The 23740-nt window shown below is 38.2% G+C and overlaps 1 protein-coding gene across 4 annotated transcripts in view; it reads right to left on the reverse strand.

Annotated features, from left to right (window-relative positions):
• The window catches only part of TLK1 (tousled like kinase 1), a 68363-nt gene that overhangs the window by 43473 nt on the left and 1150 nt on the right, over positions 1–23740 (reverse strand). The window contains exon 1 of one of the 4 annotated variants that reach the window (XM_072932231.1): positions 20407–20544. The exons of the other annotated variants lie outside the window; for them this stretch is intronic. The gene's annotated coding sequence lies outside the window, so the exon portion shown is untranslated. Of the gene's footprint in view, positions 1–20406; positions 20545–23740 lie in introns of those variants that run through there. 4 annotated transcript variants of the gene reach the window in all.

A 23740-nucleotide genomic window follows, 5' to 3' on the forward strand; every position in this document is an offset into this window, starting at 1 on the left:
ACAGTAAAATAGCCTCAATTTTTTCTGACTAAGACACAACAAGTTGGTGTTTTTCAGTCCCACAGGACAACACAGCAGTTCAGCAAAGAATGGTGCCATGAAAAAAAGCTTTTGAAATTCTGTTTTGGTGAAAACTAATTTTCAAAGTTTAACTGCTGGTATAAACCTCTACCCATCAGCTTAACATTCTAACCAAATGCATCAACATAGCTTTTCCCTCGCTATTAATAAGTCAAAAGACACTTTCTTACGGGACTCTTGGGTATCTCAAGATCTTCAGCATTCAAGCCCTAGAAAGATCTTGCTGACATTTTGGCCACTCCTGGCCATAGAGCTAACCCCTCTGGTAGGGAAAGCACTGGTTCTGCTATTTGGCTAATTCAAGTTGCCCTTGTTCCTGCAGGAAGGCAGATGATAGCAAGTGCAGTGTGAGCACTCCTTTAACACTGGAACTGGTAACAGACCTCCTTCAATGGAAGAAAATCACACCAAGACATAAACAGCTGGTAGGGAAATGTGTTTGTGGCAGAGTCTTCTTTCTGTGAGTGGCAGGTTAGAGATACCACATTTTGTTACTACATCCAAACGCAGCCATATATAGAGCTGGAGGACGCTTTTCCAACAATGCAGTTTGAAACTGCAGCTGGTTTCTCTACAGTTGTAATGCTGCTATTGAACTTGCCTCGTAAAAATTTCTCCAATTTCTACATCCTTTAGATTGTAAACTCCCTGGGTTTAAAACTATTTGTGTATCTACATGTATGCTGAATGTAGAACAATCAGGAATCCTCTTCAAACTCTTGCTCCCTAAATTGTGCTTGTGTACTGTTTTCAAGGGTTTCTATAACAAATTGAACACTTCTCATATGCATAAAAAATATTTCTTACATTAATGGACTGTGTAGTAAGGCTGTATTTTTTTTAAAGCAGATATGTTCAGCATATCTTTCCCAATATGTATGGATATAATCTATACCTTAATGGGAAAACACTGCTCTGAAAAAGCATAAGGAATTAATCACAACATTAGATTTGTCAGAAAAGTTTAAATTATTGCTATTTTGGCTTTATAACAGTAGAAGTTTCTAAGTGTATGCCACTCTGAAAAAAAAAGCATTTTAGTTTAGCAAAGTAAACCATTTAATGAAGCATGTCTAGCAATATTTTGATTTATTAGCGTATTTGATAAGTCACTGCCCATAAAAGTTCAGTGATCACTTAAAATTACTGATGTAACTCCAGCAATTACAAAATCATGTGTACATTACAGAAATAGATACTACCATACCTTACATTGTTTATTTTATGAAATATGGGAGAGCAATAATCACTGTGGATAGCTGCAGGTGTCATGCACCATGTCTAGATACTAATGCACTAAAGAGATCAGTACCCCTGGGTTAATTCACTGGTCAGAATGGTGATGCAGCATGTAAAGGGGCAATCCACAGCACAGATAAAATATATCCCTTTCTTTTTCTACTCATATTTTGGAGTTACACACACTAATGAATGCACTGCAATCTCTTCATTATTTCTGCTGAAGTGGTTTTTTGCTATTATGTTATGGGGCTTTATTTTGCTTTGGGTTTTGTTATTGTTAAATATTCAAGACTGAAAAGCAACACACACTCTGCTATATTTGTGATTTAAAGGAAAAGACAGAAAAGCTGGATTCAAACTTTATTTCCACAGAGAGAAATCCCAGGAAGGATCCCAAGAACTGCCTTCTTCATTAATGTAATTTAAATACATACAGCTGTTTTATCAAGAACAAGCAGCTCTGTACCTTCAGTTCTCAGCACAAGTTACCTACTTTTGAAAGGTACTGGAAGTTTTAAAACATTTCATGTGCGTGACAATTTTTTTTTTTAATTATAAAAATTACATATTAAAGGTAAAGGACGTATAGCTTTTTTTAAGCATTAGACTTTATAAATTCTCCTGCTCACAGAAAATACCAACAAGACTGACATAACTTTCAGTCCTGAAAATATACCCAGACTTCTTATTTGAACTAAAGTCCTACACCTGAAGGCCAACTCACTAATTCAAGGGACATCCAATCACATTACACAAGTACTTACAGCATATTTACCATGATGCTGAAGGAAAGACTGGCATTGCTACCACCCACTGTCATTCAAATATGTACTGTCTTCCAAAGAACACCTGGAGGGACACCTGAAATTCATGGAAGAGTCCTAAAAAACTACATTTCTTTATTTCTTGTAACCACTACGGATTCTGAATGCTTCTTCTGATAGTTTTTTGGGTTTTTTTAATTACCAACATTTTGTCACTTTTGTATTTTTGGGGAATGGTGATATCCTCCACATTATTTTATCAGACAGATAGACAGCCTCTTCTATAAAAACTAATGTAATATATATAGATACCTTGTCTTGAAAAGGACATTTTTAGCAGGAATTTTTTTAAAAGAACTCCAAATTCCTCTGAGACACAATGGAATATATCAAGAGTCAAAGTTCTAAGTCGGAGAAACAATCTGCAAGCTTTTTCATGGCATTCGGTATAATCTATTATACAGTACTCTACCTTAGCAAAACAGAGGTGTAAAGCCTCAAAGGATTCTCCATGGTAGTTAGAACACTTCAGAACCAGTGACCAAAAAACAGTGAAGTACAACTACACTTGTATTGCAAGTGTACATGAAGACTTGAATGCAAGAATACATGAATACGTGTATATACATGCAAATGTAAGAATACTTGCAAATGATCCACTTATTTAACCGAGTACTTGCTCAGGCCTGAATAAAATTGATATTTTAGGAGAAAAGTTTTAGCAGAGAGTTGCAGCTGCAATTATTCACCTTCTAAAACTGCATCTTTTGTGATACTCTTGTACTACAACCTCTATCTTGAACACTGGTAGACTACACAGAACAGCACTGCAGATCCAAACACAAAGGGTTGACAGATCAGACTATTTTTCTTTTCCACTAAATATGGAATCAAGCTCCACAACTCAATATTTATCTTTGACTCTCTTATTACCCTGAATTGACTCTTATTATCTGGCCATCAATTACAGCTTTGAAATGAAGAAAGATCAACAGCTTCACACATTGTCAGCTTTCTACAATGAAGATAAAGTTCATTATGCAGAAGCCAGATTCTTCTTAGAACAACTCTCCAGATTAGACTGAGGCCCCCTTCTCCTGAATTCAAGGCCAGCACAAACCACCTTTCACTTAAGTGAAAGCCAAACTGGTTTGATCTGGTTTCTTTAATGCATTTTTATGCATATAGCTTTTAATGCCAAAGCAAAATACTTCAACACAGAGACCTATCTGTTGAATGGAAAAAGACAGTTTAACAATAGCCCAAATGTAAATTGAATTTCCTGATGTGCTCCGCATAGGCACTCGGATTTTATGGTAACACACACAGTAGGAGAGTTCTGTGCAGCGTATTTTTAGGAAAGCTTCACATTAACGTTGATAATATTGGTGCCATGTAGTCTTCCTCAAAGGCAGTAGCATCCTTTAGAACAGTAATTCTAACTAATATCCAGCTAAAAGGGCAAGGGGCAAAAAAGGAGGCAGAAAGGCAGCATGCACATTTTCAATAGCAGGAAAAGCAGCCTGGAAAGCAGGGGGCTTTTTTCTGCCCTCACTCCCTTATCTGTTTTTTCATCAAGATTCCTTTAAAGGTATCAAACCAGACTTTAAGCATAGTAAACACTCCAAGTATTGCAACCACTGTTTAACCACATTGCAATGCAATCCCTGAAGTCCTTAAGTAACTATTTATTTCAATTTGGAATATCCTAAATATGGTTTTATCCCATCCACTATATTGATGCCCCAATAATTTAACTTCATAACAATTGAGTATGATAGCTCCTCTCATTCTAGAATACACATTTACCAGCAAATAGGTAAAAGAAAAGCTTTAAAATATCAAATGCAGAACAGACTACAGAAAATTACTAAACCCAGATTTTTAATCGCTTAAGCAGTCTCTTAAAAATGAGGCCACACAAGTACTTTTCTCTTTATACCAACATGAAGATACATATCTGCATCCACATGCATTTCCTTTTAATTGAGCTCTTCTCTTGTTTCATTTAGGGAAAAAAAGAAACCTAACCCAGACCAAACCCAAAACCAAACCAATCAAATTATGCATTCAACTTCCTTCTTCTTCCCTATCTTTATGAAAGTCTAGGCTTTCCTTACTGCAGAACCAACCAGAAAGGACTTTTTAATTTCCAGGAAAATAGGCTAATGAAGCTAGTTTTTCTGCCTCAAATAAAGCAACTATTTGGTAATAAACTATTATTTACTTAGGTAAATGTTGAGCCAAGTCTCTTCCAGATTATACTTTCAGTGCCTTATAAAAGCCAGTGGAGAATAAAGTGACCCACGACAAGTTGTCAGCCAAGGAATAGAGGGAGCACTAAAATTCAAGTTTGACCAAGTTAAAAAGCAAGGCAAATCAACTAACATCAAACTGTATGGAATGAATGGAAATCCTGATTTCCAAGTTGAAAAATGACACCTGTTAATTTAACATTTGGGCAGTGGGATTAAGAAACTGATAAAATAAAAAAACAAAGTCACAAAATTGACCTGTGTTGCAAAACTATGTCTCAAATAGCCTCTCTTCCACTGTGTGTTTTGGGAATCACAGAGAACAGAACTGGAAACAGCCTTGAAAATAAGTAACGTGCTAAGAAATCAAGTAGAGATGCTAGTATAATGGCATTAAGCCAAGGAGTTTTAATTTGAGAAGAGTTCAATTTCAAGGTAACAGCAAAAATACAGCCCATTTTTAGCAGAAGCTTTTGAAGTTCATTACCATCCAATGTGAATCACAATCCTGATGTCAAGAAGGTCCCATTGAATTGAAATGAGCAGTCAGTAGGGCAGAGAAAAAAAGACTATCTCTGAGATTTAAATAAAAACTCTGAGATTAAATAAAACAAAATTCCAGAACTATATTTATGTCCAGAAAATCCAAAGCCTAGAGGACACTACTTACCAATGCCCCAGAGTTACAGCTCTTCCAAAATACTTTAAAAAAACAGCTACAGATTACTCATGACAAAGTTTAACCTGGGAGTTTAGAAATGCTTAAAAGCATTGACTTCCCAAGGAACAGGATTAACTTCTTCTACAGAAGACTATGTGGCTACTACAACCTCCAAACAACAGGTAACCTGAAAAAGTTCAAGGTATTACATTCAAGTTGAAAACCTATGCTGCATCTGAAGCTAACAGTGGCAGTAGATGAAACAGCAAAGGATAAAAATATATTGTGGTGTTCAAGTGAAACAGCCTTTTGAAAAGATCATAAAAGGTAAGAAAATCCTAATGACAGAGAAACGTATCTAAGCCCAGGGTAAAGAAAAAAACAGAATCCATTTAATTAATCAAGAGTCATTTTAAAGCACAGTGAAAATGCAGTATTTCTCAGCACCTGAGAACACTGAAGCACATAACACAGCAGACACCCCCCTACCACTGCTGAGGTGCCTAGGTGAACTTAACAGGCTTTTCTTATTAATCTAAAGGAGACTGTGGGGTACAAGACAGATAATTAGCAGACAGATCAGGCTTCGGTCTACATAAAACCTGTGGGAGAGAAATAATCTAACTGCCAAATTTTAGCCTAAAAAAGCACAATTGTGGAAAATCTAAAAGTACAGGAAAAAAAAAACTTTCCTATGAACATAAAAAGACAGCAGTTTTTGACAAATACTATATATTTATATATGCTGATTACAGTTCTATAATCACCGGATGGAAACTTATTAAAATACTAAGCAGAGAATTAAAGGTTTTTCTGATGTAGAAAAAAAATATCCCCAAACATAGTAACTTATTACCAATTTCCCATGGACTAAAATGTTGACAAGGAAATCTATTTTGGATAGATTGCTAGGTTAATCAAAATTAATTCTTCTGGAGCCCAAAAAATAGTAAAATATTCCATGTCCCTTCTCTCCCCAAGATGCAGCAGTCTATTCCCTTTTGGAAATCTTTCTGAAATGACTGTAGTTCTTGAACATTGTTTATTTTGCTTTTCCCAACAGTTCAACATCCAGAAACTTGATCTAAAATAAAGAAAACTTTGGCTGCTGGATAGATAAGTAATTTTCTGCAAATCATTCTATAACAGAAATAAATTCTTTAATGTTAAAAAAAAATTATAATGATCTTAAGACCTCATGTTTGTGCTGCCAGTTTTTGATTTCCATTTTGTGGCCAACAATCTGGAAAAGAGAAGAGAGTTACGGAGAAATATGTTCCTGAGGGAACCCCTGCCAACACCTTGAAAAAAGACTTATGAATAAAGCACTTGGGCCAACTCCAGACCAGCTAGGAGACATTTGTGGGTAACAATTTAAGAACATTTAATTCTCCCTGCCTTCAGCTAGGCACTGTATTCTAGGGATCTCTTGAGGATTATGCATCTCATCAGATATCTGTAGGCAGCAGAGGCAGAGATGAATTTCCAAGTTGCCCACCAATGCTTTAATGGCCAAAGGCCAACAACATATACTCATGTGAGTGGGTCTGCCACAGGGATGGTAGCCCAGAATGGCTCATTCAGAGCTCAGGGAGGAAGTGATTCAAACAACAGAGAGGACAACAGCTCCCCAGGGACTACTCTGTTGTAACTGGGGCTAAACCTGGCATGCAACCCTGTCCTAGGCAATGTCTCATTTCTGACTATTCCCTCTACCAATCCTACCCCCTGTAAGTACAACTGAATTGCCTAAAAGACACACCTGGCTCCAGAGTAATGCTTGAATCAATAAAGAATTCTCAGGAATTGCTGAGTGATATTATTTCTCCTATGTATTCATACAAGAAATTATACTTTCCTTCGATTTCACAGACAACAACTGCACAGGTGTAAATACAACCTGTTTGAAGTGCAGTGCAGTACCCAAGAAAGACAAAGAGTAACGTAAGAGAAAGACCTGAAAAGGGAGGAAAAAAAAAAAAAAAGAAAACCACAACTGACTGAGCACCTTTAAAAATTATATCTAAGCATAAAAAATGGAAAAGCCTGTATGTCTATGACAGATTTCAAGACTGAAGTGTAAATTAATGATGTTGATGGTCTGAAAGCTACTTTTTTCTCAATACTCATTGGAACAATGGTATGCTGTGTCTCATTTCAATTTTATTCATTATTCAGAAAATGAATCAACATCTAGTTTTATTTGGCATGTAAAACCATATAATAGTTCAGGTTTTAGCCAGGGTTTTCTTTCTGGCAGCTTTTCTTGAAGGAATTCTTCACAAATCAAACTTTTCTCATCTTGCCCCAGAAATTATGATGCCATTATTTTTTCAGGGTGGGTTTTTTTTACATTAGGGATAGGAGCTGGCAAGTATAAACTAAATAATAAAGAGAAAATAAGATATAACACAGAACATTCAACATGGTATCTATCTATCCATTTCCCAGACTTTCAGTGTAACTCCATGCGCATTGTGTACAGGAAGCGTTAGCATAGCAAATATTGCTATGAGCAACAGAACCACGACAAGGTCCTTCCTGAGTCTGTTGAATAATGTTTAATGTGATGAATGAAGGGACAAACAACAATTGAAAGAACACACAGTGTATTTCTCCTTGTACTCAGCACTGGTGAGGCCACACCTTGAATACTGTGTTCAATTCTAGGCCTCTCACTTTAGAAAGGACATTGAGGTGCTGGAGCGTGTCAAGTGAAGGGCAACAAGGCTTGTGAAAGGTCTAGAAAACCTTTGCTGTGGGGAATGGCTGAGTTGTTTAGTCTTGAGAAGGCTTCGGAGGAACCCTATTGCTCCCTATAACAACCTCAAGGAAGGCTGTAGGGAGGTGGGGGCTGGTCTCTTCCATGGTACCTTCAGAGAGATGATCCAAATAAATGGCCTTAAGCTGAGACAGGGGAAATTCAGATTAAATATTAGAAATTTCTTTTTCACTTTTAGAGTGGTCAGGCACTGGAATAACTTGCATGGGGAGGTGGTGTATTCACCAGCCCTGGAGATGTTTAAGAGGTGTCTAGATCTGAGTGATATACAACAGTTTCAATGATAGTGCTAGGCTAACGGTATGACTGGATGATCTTGAAGGTCTCTTCCAACTCTGATGATTCTATATTTCTGTATCACTAATAGATCAAAAGCTGTTTTCTGCCACCCGCCAATGGCACTTAGGAGGCTACATTTCAAAGACTGGTATCACTATACTGTCTCCTCTCCTTTGCACACATTTACTGAATTCAATAGATCAATTCATGGGCACTGTAACAGAAACACATGCTGTGCCCCACTGCAAAACAGTCTGCTTGGAAGAATAATTCCCCACATCCAAAATAACTCTCCATGTCCAGTAATGCCTTCTAGGCTCTTATAAACAGTACTGAGTTAGGCAAAAGCAAAGTGTACTTCCCGTGTCAAAATCCCAGTCTGCAATATCTTTCCCCACCATGAAAACCCTCTTCTATCAATAAAACAGAAAAGCTGCTATAAAAAATACACCACGAGAAAGTATTAACAGTGAATAATATTCCTTCTGAAAATGTCCTCATTTACAAAGTTTATTCTGAACTCATACAATTAACAGTTTAAATAATAAAAAATTTGCTAAAACCAGGTATTTCAAGTTGTGGGCTACCACATACAGAACAAGCCTGGCAAGTCAACACTCTGAACACACACAAACTACACAGGTGATATCCTGAACATGTTCATGACAAATGGCATCCATTTCTTTGAAATTTGTTGCTGTATCATCCCAAGTGTCACATTTACTTGTTTTTCTAAAAGGTCTGGATTCCTCACTTGCAACTGTTCTCTATATTATTCTTAACTACCAAGAGCAAGTTCTGATTTGGCAGAAGGATTTTAGTGTTTTTTCAACAATGCCAACTTTCACCACGTAATAGTAAGCTGCCAGAGCCTGAATGTTACAAAGAAACAGCAAGAAATAGGTTTGTTAAGGCAGTCCTCACTGACCATTTTGCACTCTTCATTGCTAAAGAAAGTTATAAGAGAGACCAGGTTTACTGACTAGTTAACTCTCACTGTCTAAAATACTACTCTAAGCATTTAGTCCATTTAGAACAAATATATAGATACTGAAAAACAAATGCATCTTCAGGAAAACTAATTTTTAATGACAGCATCTGATTTGAACATCTGCTACAGTGATGGAATAATCAGAGATACAAAGCTCTCTTTTAAAGTGCTTTTTAATAAAGTTTTGTTCCAGACAACTGTCAGTTTTGGCAGCAACTGGATAGCCAGCTAACACATCCACCTCATGTTTCTTGTCATCTCCAACCACTATATTCTGTGCATGCATAAATGTGATCCAAAACTCTCTAAAATCTCCCAAAAGGCCTTAAACAATCCTATCTAGGTTCCATGCAGCTTCTTCCTGGAAAGGGAAGATTTACTACGCATTTACGAGGTCAAAAGCAGTAACTTTTCTTTCTTCAGAGTTAAAATCAATGTTCTGGTTAACAAAAAAATGCCACTAAATACACTGCTTTATGACTGTATGCTACGAAGTTAGAAGGAAAGTTAAAAGAAAATATGATGGCACCCCTTTGGTTTGCCTTTGTCAATCAAAAGTAAAACAAGTCCTTGCTAGTGTTCTAGAGAGCAGCATAAATGTTGATGTATTACACTGTACTACTCCCACTACATATTACAATGCACGGATAAGTTTATGCTTACAATCCCTCTATAAGGTAAGAAAAATGTATTTATAGTTTACAGAAAGTACCTATTGTCTTGGCCAAAGTTAGCAAGACATCTGTGGCAGAACACAAAAAGACTGCCTGTCTACACAGCAAACATCTGCCTTGAACACAACGTTATGTCAAGAGAGATAAAAACTAACAGCCTGGGCTGCACATATGCAGGTGACGTGCTGCCTGCCTATCTCTACATCTCCCTCTTCATCTATGTAGAGAAATGTGCAGCAATTACTCTTGCTTCCAGGCAACTCTGTAAAAGGTATCCAAACAGAAAGAGAGCAGCAGAATTTGCCCATTTCAGCTTCATTTGCTGCAAAACCAGACGCTCCCTGTCCCCTTGGGGAAGAGGCAGCAAGCAAGGAGAAGCACACTACAACTTCATGGGTGACTTGTTGGTGATGCAGACTAACAGGTCACAAGATAACACCAGTTTTGTGATACTCTCAAATCACCCCACTCTGAACAAAAGGCTCACTATATTCCATCCCTCCATTTATTTCTATGCTGAAAAGGACTAAAAGCCAGGAGCAGTCCTGAAGAAGAAACATCTACCTAGAGAAATACCAGAAAGTACAGCAAATTTTATTTGCAGTATTCAGTTATAAGGAGGCAAACCGAGAGCTCTAAACACTTGAGTCCACGAAATGGCTGTTCTGCAAGAATTTAAAATGGCACAGGCCTTTTGCACATATCAAAAACAAACAGTAGCTTCTGCTATCTGAAGAAGGAGTGGAAAGGAAGTTAAAAGCAGAGGTCATCTATCGAGCAGGAACAGAGCAAGCAATGTCTCTTCCCATAGGGCTTTTGGTTCTCACCCTCCTAAGAAAAAGTAAACTATGAAGGATGAAATACAAGATGTTGCAGCGTTTTTCCAAATAAATTTTTTGAGTTACCCATAAACAGAGAGGCAGGCCAAAACTCCTCAACAATTTAATAGAATAAATTTATTTTTCTGAGTTACAGTACCAGTCATTCAGTATCTGAAAGCTATATTTGTGTCAAGAGAAGTGTATTTTAGTTGTTAATTCTCTGAACTTCTAATCTCCTTACTTCTGCAGCTCCAACTGCCATTTCTACCCTCATGATCTTCAAAATCTCCCAAGTACAGACAGCCCACTGACCCTCGAGGCAAGGGTTCTGCTCCCTGGAGCACACAGGACAAAGTGCTGACCACAGTACCTAGCTCTTAATCTATCCTAGTTTTGCTGTTACACAACAAGGAACATGTTATAAATAAGAAACTAAAAAAAAAGCAAATCATAAGTCTCTCCAAATATATTCACTTCACTTATTACATTGTGATCAACTAGAATATCAGCCTCCGTACAATTTTAACATCCAACATTTAAAAAAGCTCATTACACCTCTAAGATTAAACTAGGACAGTAAATTCATCACTAATTGTAATTACAAGATATATGAAATATTTTGGCTTTTGCACTACAGCATTTTAAGAAAAAGGTGTTAACCTCCAGGAACACCATCAATTTTCGCCTTTTTCGAAATACCTCTATGGCCCACACAGCATAGAAACCACAAAAAACTGAAACAAAAATAGCATATATTAAGATATTTAGACTGCAGAATCATAACATTCAGCACAAACCACCACACCACCAGAGAGCCTGTGCAACAGGGATCCTTGTGCCCTATGCTGAGCAGGCTAGGCTACCTATGAGATGGGTCACTGTGCTCTCTTTGGAGGTACCCTGTCTAAGTGGTGCTCGGAGAAGCCGGCAATTAGCTACTGTTCCTTCATGCTGGAACCAAACCTTGGTTGGTTTGGTTTTTTTTAATTTACATCTGAAACAATCCAAGTTTCACTGAACACGGTAAGAAACTCATTTCCTCAAAGTCCCTTGTAGGGAGGAGACTCTCAGAACACGGCTAGACAAACTACACACACACAGAGCTGAAATGTTAATGACTACACCTACATTTTTGTGGGACCTTGCAGCATTGCTCCCATTCTACAGATAGAGGGGGAAAAAGGACAGGAAATGGCACATGAATCAGTAAAAAAATTAGGTTTAAGGCTATTGGGGGTTGAGGGGAGGAAATATTTCAAGCTTTTTACTCCTTACAGCAGAGCTACAAAGCCTGTTGATACCAACAGTATACACTGAATTCAGTTGCAACTTTGAGTACTGAACATTTTTAAAAATTTAAAACCCACTCAGTTCCCACACAAAGAAACATCCTATGTAATCATCTGTCAAAAATTCTGTTTTAGTTTTGCTCAGCATTATCATTAAATAAATTTGCATTACAGCCATTTCTCCTAACCAAAGCTCATTGCCTAATTTTAAACCAGCTTTCTTTTCTGCTATACTATCACTTTCATTCAAGTTTTAGAAGAAAAAAAAAAAAAAACCAGAAGGAATTTTCATTCCTTTCAATACAGCCCCTTCCTAAGAACTGCCCATCTTGCTGGCTAAGCGAACCTCATGGAACAGTCTGCAAATCACATGAAAAAAACTTCAAAAATGCAGTTAAAACCCTAGGGGCAACCAGAAATTAGGGAAGAGCAGAGTTATAAGTCTTTGATATCACAAATTGAGAAACAAAATAATATTTTCAGGTATACATTCAAAACATTCTTCAGGACACCAGTAAAAATACTCATCTGTAATTAACATCATCCACCATGTAGAAGCACCTGAACACTCACAGTACTACTGCCCTTTTATTCTTAAGGGATAAGCATGTTACACCACCTTCTGTAGACTACTGTAGGCATAATTTTAGCAAAAGGAAGAGTGATCCAACCTCTCTCCCCCATCTGACAAGAGATAAAGCAGGATTTCTCCTTAGAATAGTTCACACCAGAGGCAGGGGAGTACCATGAAATCCCTTGGATGGTTAAAGCGGGCTTTGTGGAGCCTACTTCCTGCAGCTGACTTAACAGAGACAGAACAGACCACGCTACTGGGAGGCAGCAGCACACCTTACCAACATCTGACAAACTGCGATGCCTTTTATCTGGCGCGTATTTAACACAACTGATCCACTTCGGGGTAACTAAGCACCAGCTAACCACATGGAAAATGCTTTAAACCAAATACATCTATCATCAAACAGATTATGGACTTAAGACAGGACCCAGAATCAGACCAGGCTTACTTTAATCAGTAAGAAAATACAAACAGTCCAAAGGAGACCACTGCTCAGTTAGACACGACCTGACAAGTCTCCGGGTGCATGGGGATATCCACCACATGCACCACACTCCCCACGCCAGACTGCTGCTTTAGCGAGCTGTCTCAGTGACAAAAACTTAAGCACTATTCAAAACAACTGAATAAAAACACATCAGTAATGAGAAAGTTTCACCAACAGCAGTTCTCTGAAGAACAAATGGGAAGCTGCCCTCCTCATCCTGCCTGTGCCCAGTGGGAGCTCCCACCACCAGCAGGGCCAACACACACCACATGCCCCCAGAGCGGGCAGCTAAGTCCCTTCAGCTCCGGCATTGCCACAGTAAATATGAACAACTGATGAAGTCTAACCATGGGAAAACTTCTAAATACAAGACAGCAAATAGCAACACAAATTACTGAGTACACCAGGCAGGTTTGGGTCTAACTGTTACAATAAGATCAATCTAGTCTCTAGTGAAACCCTTTTCATCCCTAATAGGTAGTCATGCTACCTATTTTGGTAGTTACCTGAAACATTGATTCACTGCTTTCATGTACTTCTTTCATACAACAAAATGCTGTTTTGTGAGTACTACATACTAACAAAATCATTTACCAAATGAGAAACCTCCACTAAAAATGGCTTCTTTTTCAGCAATAATCTCTTCCACTCACTATCTTTGGCTCATTGATACAACGAACCAAATAAATTCCGCAAGTCAATGGATGTAACAAAAAGCATTTGTAACAATCTGTCTTAACTTAAACCTAAAAAAGCATGAACAATTTCATTAAAGATTGAAAAAACACTAACAACATCTGTTATTTCTCAAAAATTTCTCACTTGAACTATTACCCACAACCTTTAAACTGGATTTCACCTCTTCTCAAGTGGTAGCTGTGGTCAGTGAGAACTTTGACACCTCAGATAAACAAGCATTCCTCTCCAGTCTTCCTAGACACAGGTGCCTGTGACTGCAAAATCCTGAGTGCACAAAGCACTCACCCTTGCCGCCAGCACTACAGCAGGAGAGCTCCTGCAGGACATGGGAGGGGGCTCCTGGGCACTTCCTTGGAGCACAGTCTCACTGAGGCACCTCCAGCCAACAAGGGAGGTCAAATACCCAGAAGGTTCCTGCTCCTACTGCACCGACAGACTGCCCTCCTGTCAGCAACATCAACAGCATGCACAAATGAAAACTGAGCAGGAGGAGCACTGCTTAGAGAAGCACAGGGGAAGCAGAGAATTAGAATGGTACTGGAGGTCACCTGTGCAGCCCAGCACCAGTGAGGAAGGGAAACTGGCAGTGGGAGAAGGAAGGCTGAGCATCCTGCTTGTGTAGGAGAAAGCACACATCCCACCCAGGGACAGCAGGGGTGGTGGCACACTACCAAATTCTGCAACTTCTGACAGTCACTGGTATTGTTGCCTCATTGCTTGCTTCCCTTAAAAAGATGGAATTTCAAAGCCACAAGAACAACACACAAAAAATAGTAAAAATTGCTGTAAAACTTTCCTCTTTTTTTTTATGGTTCTAACAAACTTGAAGAGAAAGATTTAAGGGAAACAGCAGGAAGGTGGTGTCAGACACTGGCAGAGACTGGTGCCTGTTGTTTGCACTTCTCTGGAAGAAAAAAACAAGCGAAAGCTCAGAGAACAGCATGTTGTGATTTAGCCAAGAGAACAAATCAGGTCAACTAGCAATCACACAACATGGGAGGAAGAAAAGCAAAACCCCAACACTCTTAGGGTAATTCACTGGAGATCTCATTGTCACAGCTTCACTATTTTGTACCTCAATTATGATATATGTTGCAAGTATAAGAAATAGGGAGAATATACAATAAACACAGTATTAATGTATCATCTAATAATAAACATTCACAACCAGGTTGTTGTGAATTTTACACATTTCTGTTCTCCTGTTTAAAAGCAAATAATACCAAAAACTGAAACTCATGATATGGCAAAACTAGCATGATTAATCCAGCTGCCAATCTTTGTATCATCTGCAATCATCTTCAGATTTAACAAATTACATATTTGAAAAAATGAAACAAGTTTTTAAGAGGTATGTAATAATAAACAATAGGAATTTAGGACACTTTTACTTAAAAACAGCTGAAATATTTGTGTACGTTTAGCTTGTTTATGAGACTGCTTTGTGAGATGCAGGGTCCTAACAGCAACATTAGTATTCCTAATGATAAAAGAGTTCACTGAGAAAATGGTTTGTGTATATATAAAAATGTGTACATTCGGGACATACAAAACTGCTGCTTCCTTAGTAGTAACCACTTGTATGTTCTGGATATGGTAGCATGTATCAAGCAAGCAACTGAGAAAAAATCATGTATGGATGCAGAATACAAAATACCACCTAACAAGGAAGACCAACATGACATTTGCTTTTCAGTTTGAATACGGGTGTAACTCCTCTTAAGCATTATTTGTATCACAATCATTTAATAATACAATTTAATTACAAAGAGGCAATACACAATCTGATTGTATAAGTAAATTCAATAAGCAATGAACTTCAGAAAAGCAAACTGAGGCCATAACACGCACAGCAGAAGTGCTTTTTAAATCTCATTAAAAAATTCTAAACCTGCATCTTCAGGAATTACTTCTATTTGAATCCTACTTGTAACTTTAAAATATTAAAATCCTACTCCTCATAATGACCCTTCATAAGGCTAAGAACACAAGTACTATAAGAATTATTCCACTTTATTCAAAATTAAAGCTTGTGGAGTGGGACTAAGACTACCGAAACTAAACCATGGCATTAATTTAATAGTCAAGAAGCCTCTAAAACATGTATCAAAGACACAGCAACCACACTACCAAACAGCCACCAGCTCAAGAAATAACTAAATTGCAAAAAAAACCTGGTAAAACCCAAAGAAAAACCCTAGTAATACCAAGAAAACCACTCTTTATAATCACTACTACCACAGTTAAAATTAAAAAAAAATTTACTTTACAAAACTAATCGCACTCCTTAGACCACCAGAACTCTTGACTATTCTACAGATGTTAAAGCGGTAAGTATTGAAAATGTGTGGATTTTATTTTCAATTGCTTTATAACAAAAATATCAACTTCTTAAAGGACACTAAGAATACTAAGAATAATCTAAGAAACAGAAAAGGCTTTAACATCTTTGAGAGGCAAAGTCGTTAGCAAGAGGGATTTAGGATACACACTAAAATTGGCTAAAGTACTGTTGCAAAATTAAGGACAGAACTGTGGAACCTATGAGAACACACCATTAACTAGAAAAAAAACAGTATTTACCAAATACAACTATGGACTGTACAGGCTGGATTAGTCTAAGCCACAGGAGAGAAAAAAAGAAGTATTACAAATCAAGTATTACTTGAAGCATCATCCAAGTTTGTCTCCATAGAACCAAGAGGGCAAAGAGTCCCATGGTGGAGAACGGAAATGGAAACACCTCTGCTGTTCAATCTCAATTATCTGGTGCATCAGAGTCCCACAGTGGGAAGACCAGGATCTAAATTATACTGTTTCAGATTTGCAAGACTTATTAAACTCACATATTTATTTGTAAGATTACTTTCTAATTTTTTGCCTTTCAGCATATAGTTCAGAAGTTTGTTTACATATTAAAAAAACCAAAACAATCCACCAAAAGTTACAGATGCATGACACAGTGTTTGAAGCATGTACATGCTTTCAGTTCAAGGTAGTTACAAAATAAAATAGCTAAAAGTCTGGGGATGTGTGATATCACACAACAGATTTTCCTAAAAGCATCAGGATTTCCTTTATTCCTCAAAGAAAAAAATTCGCTTACAGGTATAGATCTATTAGAAGTCCATAGAAATGGAATCTAGTACTCCTCAATCCCCCAAATAACTATAGTCAGGCTTAATTTCCTGTAAAAGGCACTCTGGAGTTTCTTACCACCATCCCCATCTCTTAAAATATGAAGTTCAGAGTGCTTTGTTCTTAAGGCCATTATAAAAAAAGCACTGCGGCCTTAAGTTTCCACCTACGTAAAACTGCAGATATGATGAGGCAAGATACATTGCTTAATGCTCCTGCTGCCACCTCTCAGCAAGCAGAGGCGGTCCTAGGGAATACCAACCTTCTCCATGACATCCAGCTTCACATAAAAGCTCCAGTAAATTAACTTTCCCACTCTGAAGTGACGTGTAGTCACTCAACAATCACTAGCTGTCCCTCTAAATCCTTGGAGGACAGTTGTCTGCTTCAGAGCCTTTCCAGCTAAAGCTATTGAGCAAAAGGCAGGTAATTTTTCTTATTTGTGTATTTGAAAAATATACTTAGCACTAAATGTTTAATTGAAGCTTGAAGCAATAATAATCTATGGTAAGATTTAAAGTTTATGATCCATTAAATTCATAAAAGAGAAAAATATATTCAAACATTATAAACTTGAATGCTCTGCTGGCAGACAGACCATGAGATCACTGAAAGCTGTGGGTGAGCTGCCTGAATTGGAGTTCTGAAGCACCTGGTCAGCTTTCACCAGCAACTGCTTCAGCCATTTTAATTTATTCAACCACTTCAGCAGTTGCTTTACTCAGAACTACTGAAGAGCAACCGACCACTTGGAAAGCAGGAAAGCCTGGCTTTCTCTTCCACATGATGAACACAGAGGACTGGCGACTGGATTTCATCTATTAACTCCAAATTTTGCAAGGCACAGTGACCAGAAGTAATTTACTCATTTCAGAAACTACAGACAATTCTCCTTTATCTGGTTTAAATGCAAAGCACATTTGTATATATATGTACTAACTACATAGCACAATTAGAATTAACTTTATTTAACTAACAAAGTTAGCTAAAAGCTGTCTAAAGCATGGGGAATTTTGTTACTTAAACATTAAGAATCTAAGGAGTGTAACTCCTTAAATAAATGCATATAGATGTGTCCCCTCATGCCTAGCAAGAGGTATGATCAAATTAGACCAATTAGAATCAACTTTTCTTTAGGAAAAATAATTAAGCACAAATGCAAAATAAAATTAAAAACAATTATTTAATCAGGGTTTCCTGCTCACTGATTTAGGTCATGATTAATAATATAGTCACTCTGATTTCAGTCAATCCCTCCAGCACGGACCCATCCCAAAGCGTCGCACAGTCCCAGTCTTCCCCCAGCATCTTCAGAATGTCCAATTTCACTTTAGACCTTCTGCTCCCTTTTTCCAGGATTAAATTTTAGGTGAATTAAGGCTTACAAGCAGTCATGTTCCTGCCACCTACCACATCCTCTCCAGGAAAAGCCTGGGTGCCAAGATTTTTCTGCTGGTATATACCATTGCTCTGCTCAGGAATGAAAAAAGGAGTAAGACTTCCTGAGAGAAGGTGCCTGGGAAGGAAGCAGACCCTTACCTCCTATCCCAAACAAAGCATCCCAATAACAATGAAGACAAGATGATGGGAAATGTAGAATCCAAAATACCTTCTGATGCTCACTAATGCTTCCCTACTCCTAGCAAACTTTGCCCTTAAGTACTGAACATAAAGTGCAGTACTTGTTTCTTGTTATTTTCAGCAACTATTAGAAGTTTTCCACTTGCAACACCTAAAAAACTGGGTTACATTATGGTGGCCAGTTTCTGTTTAACTACTCTCCAACGATCACAACTGAAGTACCGGCATTCTCAACAGAAACCCTGACCACTCTTCTTCCTCTACCCACCTTCATATCCACTCAGAGCAATCTGGCAACCCAAATTTCCCTTTTCCTCTTTTATAGCTGAAACACACCAAGCCAAACCAAAAGAAGTTCATAAAGCTTTTCTTCCTCCCACTTGTGTGCTTTTATGCTTTTTAGCTATAATTCAGGAACTACTCTACTGCATAAAAACAATTTACTAACTTCGACATTTTTTCTTGTGAAAAAAAGCTCAGCATGGAAGCAAAATTTTCATATGGGAGTAAATGGATTGGGAGCAAGAACTACTTCAAAACACAACCTTATACCAGTAACACAAAAAGCATAAAGGACTATTTACGCCTGTCATATTTCCATAATCCCAATTCTTAAGGTAGCAAAGTTCTATAGAACTAACTTTGATCATGATGCACATATATATAGTATTGTTTCCCAGCAGTCACAACAGTATTTTGCAATCATTTAGGTTTATCAGGCTCTAAGAAAATCCAAATAAATGTCAATACCAACTAGAGACTACAGTTATTACTAATGAGCAAGCTTACTTCGGCTTGGAGGAGAAAAAAATTAATTGCTGAAAGAAAAAAGCAAGCAAGAAAAAACAGAGGGAGGGGAGAAAGAATGAGACAAATAGCAAGTTTTTTACTTGAATGAAGCTAATAAAAATAAACATCCTGTCCCTATGTCAATTCCCTCTCCATTTAAAATGGAATAAGTTAATGGGAAATTCCATTCCAGGCAGAGTAAAACAGAATTAAAACAAAACAGTTGGCCAATAACTAATTTACTCTATTTGCTATTTGTGTTTTAAAAAAACAGATTCAAAAAAGGATTTGTATTAAAAAAGGTTTACTTTCCCATTTCTCATTTGGACATGCTACAAGATCTCCATAGAATTTGACATAAGCATCACCTCACTACGAGAATCACATCTTCAACAAAACCAGCAATAATATCACAAGCTAGAATTTGTGTGTATCACTGGAACAACATCAATCTCAGACAACACCTGCTCATGCTACAGCCAGCCTAAATAACCTTTTATGATTGCTGTGCTCATTCTGAGTAAAAATATGCCATCATTTTTAAATACAAAAAGTGTTCCTGCTCTTCTCTGGCCCCATATAAACTAGCCAAATCCATAAAATTTTTAATCTACAGTTGAATGATAAAAGCCAGCAAACTTACTGAGAACTTCCTGTTAAAGCAAATAAAGTAGCGGAGCTTTTGCACTATGTGCAAACAACAGAAAACAACAACCCTGGAAGTTTAATAAGATTCAGGTTGCTTTCATGTTCATGGACTAATATATTGTACACAGCATACAGATGCAACCTGGCATCTAGAAGCATTTTCTAGACTGGAAACTTAAGGAGGAAATAAACTGTACCTTTGTGCTCAGACACATAACTACCATCACATTTTAGGTAACAATAAATACAAACAATACACATTTATCAAATTTTAGGAAAAAATCACCAACAAAATGTGCTACCCATACAACATAAGCTCTTCAAAGACTGTCAATACATGGCATAAGTTTACTTACCATTTTGCCATCATATATAAATTTGGGCTGAAATTTGAAAACTGAAATTTGCAATCCTGTTGTGTTAATTCAAAGTTCTATTTGGCATTCCATTTTGCTTTTAGCAGAGTATTGAAAGCCAACAGCACACATAAAAAATAACTTACAAAGCATTATGCTTAACTACCAGACACTGCAGCACCACCCACCCAGTGAGCCAAAAGAAGCATGTCTACAATGTGAAGGGAAGGGATTCTGCCCCTCTACTCCACTCTGCTGAGACCCCACCTAGAGAGCAATGAAGGACACAGACCTGCTGGAAGAACCCAGACAAAGGCCACAAAGATGATCAGAGGGCTGGAGCATCTCTGCTATGGAGACAGGCTAAGAGAGTTGGTGCTGCTCAGCCTGGAGAAGAGAAGGCTCCAGGAAGACCATACAGGACCTTCCAGTACCTAAAGGGGGCCTATAAGAAAGTTGGACAGAGACTTTTTACAAGAGCATGAAGGGACAGGATAAGAGACAACAGCTTTAAATAGATACAGAGTAGATTTAGATTAGTTATTAGAAATAAATTATTTACTTTGGGGGTGGTGAGACTCTGGAACAGGTTGACCCTCCAGTAGCTGTGGAGTTGAGTGTGCCACATACCTGGAAGTGTTCAAGGCCAAGCTGAATGGGGCTTTGAGCTACCTGGTCTAGTAGGAGGTGTCCTTGCCCATCCATAGCAGGGAGCTGGAACTAGATGATCTTTACAGTCCCTTCCAATGCAAGACAATCTATGGAATCTCTTCTGACTCTGCCTTGTCATTCTCAATTTACAAAACAGCACTTTGCAGGTATGTGCTTTAATATTTTTAGTTACACACACGAAGCAGACAAAAGTAAAGAAACTTCAAACAGGAAATGGCTTTACTGCAATTATGTGAGCTATGGCACAAGATTCAGTCACACAACCACACATATAGTATGCAAAATAATACTGCATAACAGTCCTCCTAAATTCCTGATAACATCTACTGCAGGGCTTTTCAGTGACCACATATACCACACCTAAGTTATGGGAATATAAAACAACTGACAGAACAACAGACATTTACAAGCTACACTAAAATGCAAACAAGAGATAGTTCTTATACAGTTAAAGTGTACAGCTGCAACTGTATTCAAGTCCGTCCCAGTCTTTTCATTTCAAAACCTCAAAACATAAAATCAAATCAATACAGCAAAGCCATGAGGCCACTCTAGATCAAGATATAGAAGATAGCATCCAATGGAAAATGTTGCTGCAATGTTGCAGCACATTTTAAAAGATTAAAATATTTTTTAAATATTGTTTCCTCTAATTTCACCCATACTTCCCAAGTAGTCTCTTGATATTGCCAGTTTTTTAAAATGTGTTTGTGCAATTGTTATATATGCTAGAGCTTTTAGTTTTTTCTTTTTTCCTATTAGAGATTCCAAAAATACTTTTAGAACTTCCTAAATCAAGGTGCAGATGGTTTCTGCTCTTAATAAACCAGAATCTTCAAATGCCCATGTGAGACATGTGAGCTGATACCAGACCTTCATAGTTGAGGTCAGATCAACCACAGCACACTTGGTACACTCCGTGAAGGTCTGCAGTTCCAAAGGCAACAGGGACATAACTCTCACAGGAGACAACCAAAGGGATTTAATCAACAAACAAGAAGGCCAGGCTGGGAAAGAAGCTCTGCACAAGTGCCAAATGCGCTGTATGGTAAATATTACCCACTCAAAACTGGCACCAGCAGCAATGCAGCTGGGATCCAATGCAGGCTGGCAGCCTTGTGCACTGCTCCAAAACTCACAAGCCCCAGGTATCACAAGTTTAGAATTGATGACAGCCCAGGCTCCCATAAACACACTGTACTGCAAATACTCCTTGCTTATTAGTTTGATCTGGCATCAGTCTTTCACATATATAAGCCAATGTCCATGAACATACTAATGTATTTATATTTCAGGGCCTATTGATTTCTGGCAAGATACTTCTTTGTAAACCAAATATAAAGTAAGATGCTTTGATAACATCTCACAAACATGAATGCAAAACATGAACCCAAGCACGGCAGCTTATGCTCATTTTCAAAGAGAGCTACCTAGTGAGGACACACAATTTAAACACAACCAAGGAACACTATAAAAATACAACACATTATAGTACCAAGCAAACACCAAGGTTTTGATTATTTTTAACCCATAATCTGTATTAGAGGATGCAAATTACAGTACCTGGAAAAATCCAACAGCCTGAGTTGTAAGAAAGAAAAATGTAAAGAGCATAATCATATAAAAATGAGCTTCACAAAAAATATTTTTCTTGTCTCAACAGAGCTACTCAAGGACCACCATTGTTTGTTAAAATAAATAGATAAGACAATTTATATTGCAATAATAATTTCAAACTTAAATGGCAGGTATTTGAAATACATCCAAAAATATCCTACACATACATATTATCTGTATGCATATTCCTAACAAGAGCTGCAACAGTGAAAATACCTGCTCTCAATAAACTTAAAACTATAAATTTGGCTGCTGATGGTTTTTCTAACAGCTTTGGCTTCCCAGAGAAGACGAGCACAAAATGCCTGCCACTTTACTCAGCATCTTTAACATATACCATAATTCCTTCCCAGGTATTTTCTAGAGCATTTCATGTCAATCTACCTGCAGGAGCGTGTGCAAAAGTGACACAGAGTGATACAAGTCTGACAACTACTGGTGTGGAAAATGGAGAAACCAGACTGCATTATACATTTTCAGGATGTCGAATCCCTGTTACTAAGTCCCTATATTGCTTATCAACCAAATAAAAAAACCCAAGAAAACCCAAAAAGCAAGCAAGCAACCACAGGAAGACCTAAAAAACAAAGACTCTCCATCTTTGCAACTATTTCTATTTTAAGTTAGCAAGTTTCCTGCTTGGGCGATGACGTTTTGCAGATGCTACGTGGTATTCATTAATCTGGGGCAAATCAATTAAAATTATACAACTGCTCAGTATGCAAGCATTTGTGCATAAAAGTTCTGCCACTAACCGGCGTTCTGCAAGTAGTTATTTTAGCTAAAAGCGCCGAGCAACTCACTAGCTGTATAACTGCTACATCTTGTGGCAACAAAACACAAGGAGGAAAAGCAGACAATACCCGAAAGGGAACAGCGAAGGGACTTGTTTGCTCATAACCTTCATACAGATATTCCCTGCAAACACCCACAACACCCTGCTGTCGCTGTCGGTGTAACACAAGAGGGGAGGAGCAGGGGAGGGAGGAGAAAAATATTATCATCGAAGGCGTGATGGAGGACAGGAGAAAGTTGCAGTCATTCCGTGGCGGCCGCAAGGCGCCCTGTCACTTCTGGCCGCAAAACCGGCCGCCCCTGAGGGCGCTTTCCCCACGGGGACGAACCTCCGGTGTCGGCCCCTCTCTTCTAACCTCCATGATGCCAAAAGTGCCCAACTCCCTCCAGCAACAGCGGCTGCATCCTCCGGCGCAGCACTTCTACTTAGCCGCTGGCGGAGGGGAGCCTATTTCGGGGAGGACGCGACGAGCGGCCGCCCGAGGAGACACGAGCGGCTGCGGCAGGCGGACGGCCCGGGGACGGAGGGAGCACGGCGGGTT

The sequence above is a fragment of the Taeniopygia guttata genome, chromosome 7, assembly GCF_048771995.1.
Source record: "Taeniopygia guttata chromosome 7, bTaeGut7.mat, whole genome shotgun sequence".
Lineage (NCBI taxonomy): Eukaryota > Metazoa > Chordata > Aves > Passeriformes > Estrildidae > Taeniopygia > Taeniopygia guttata.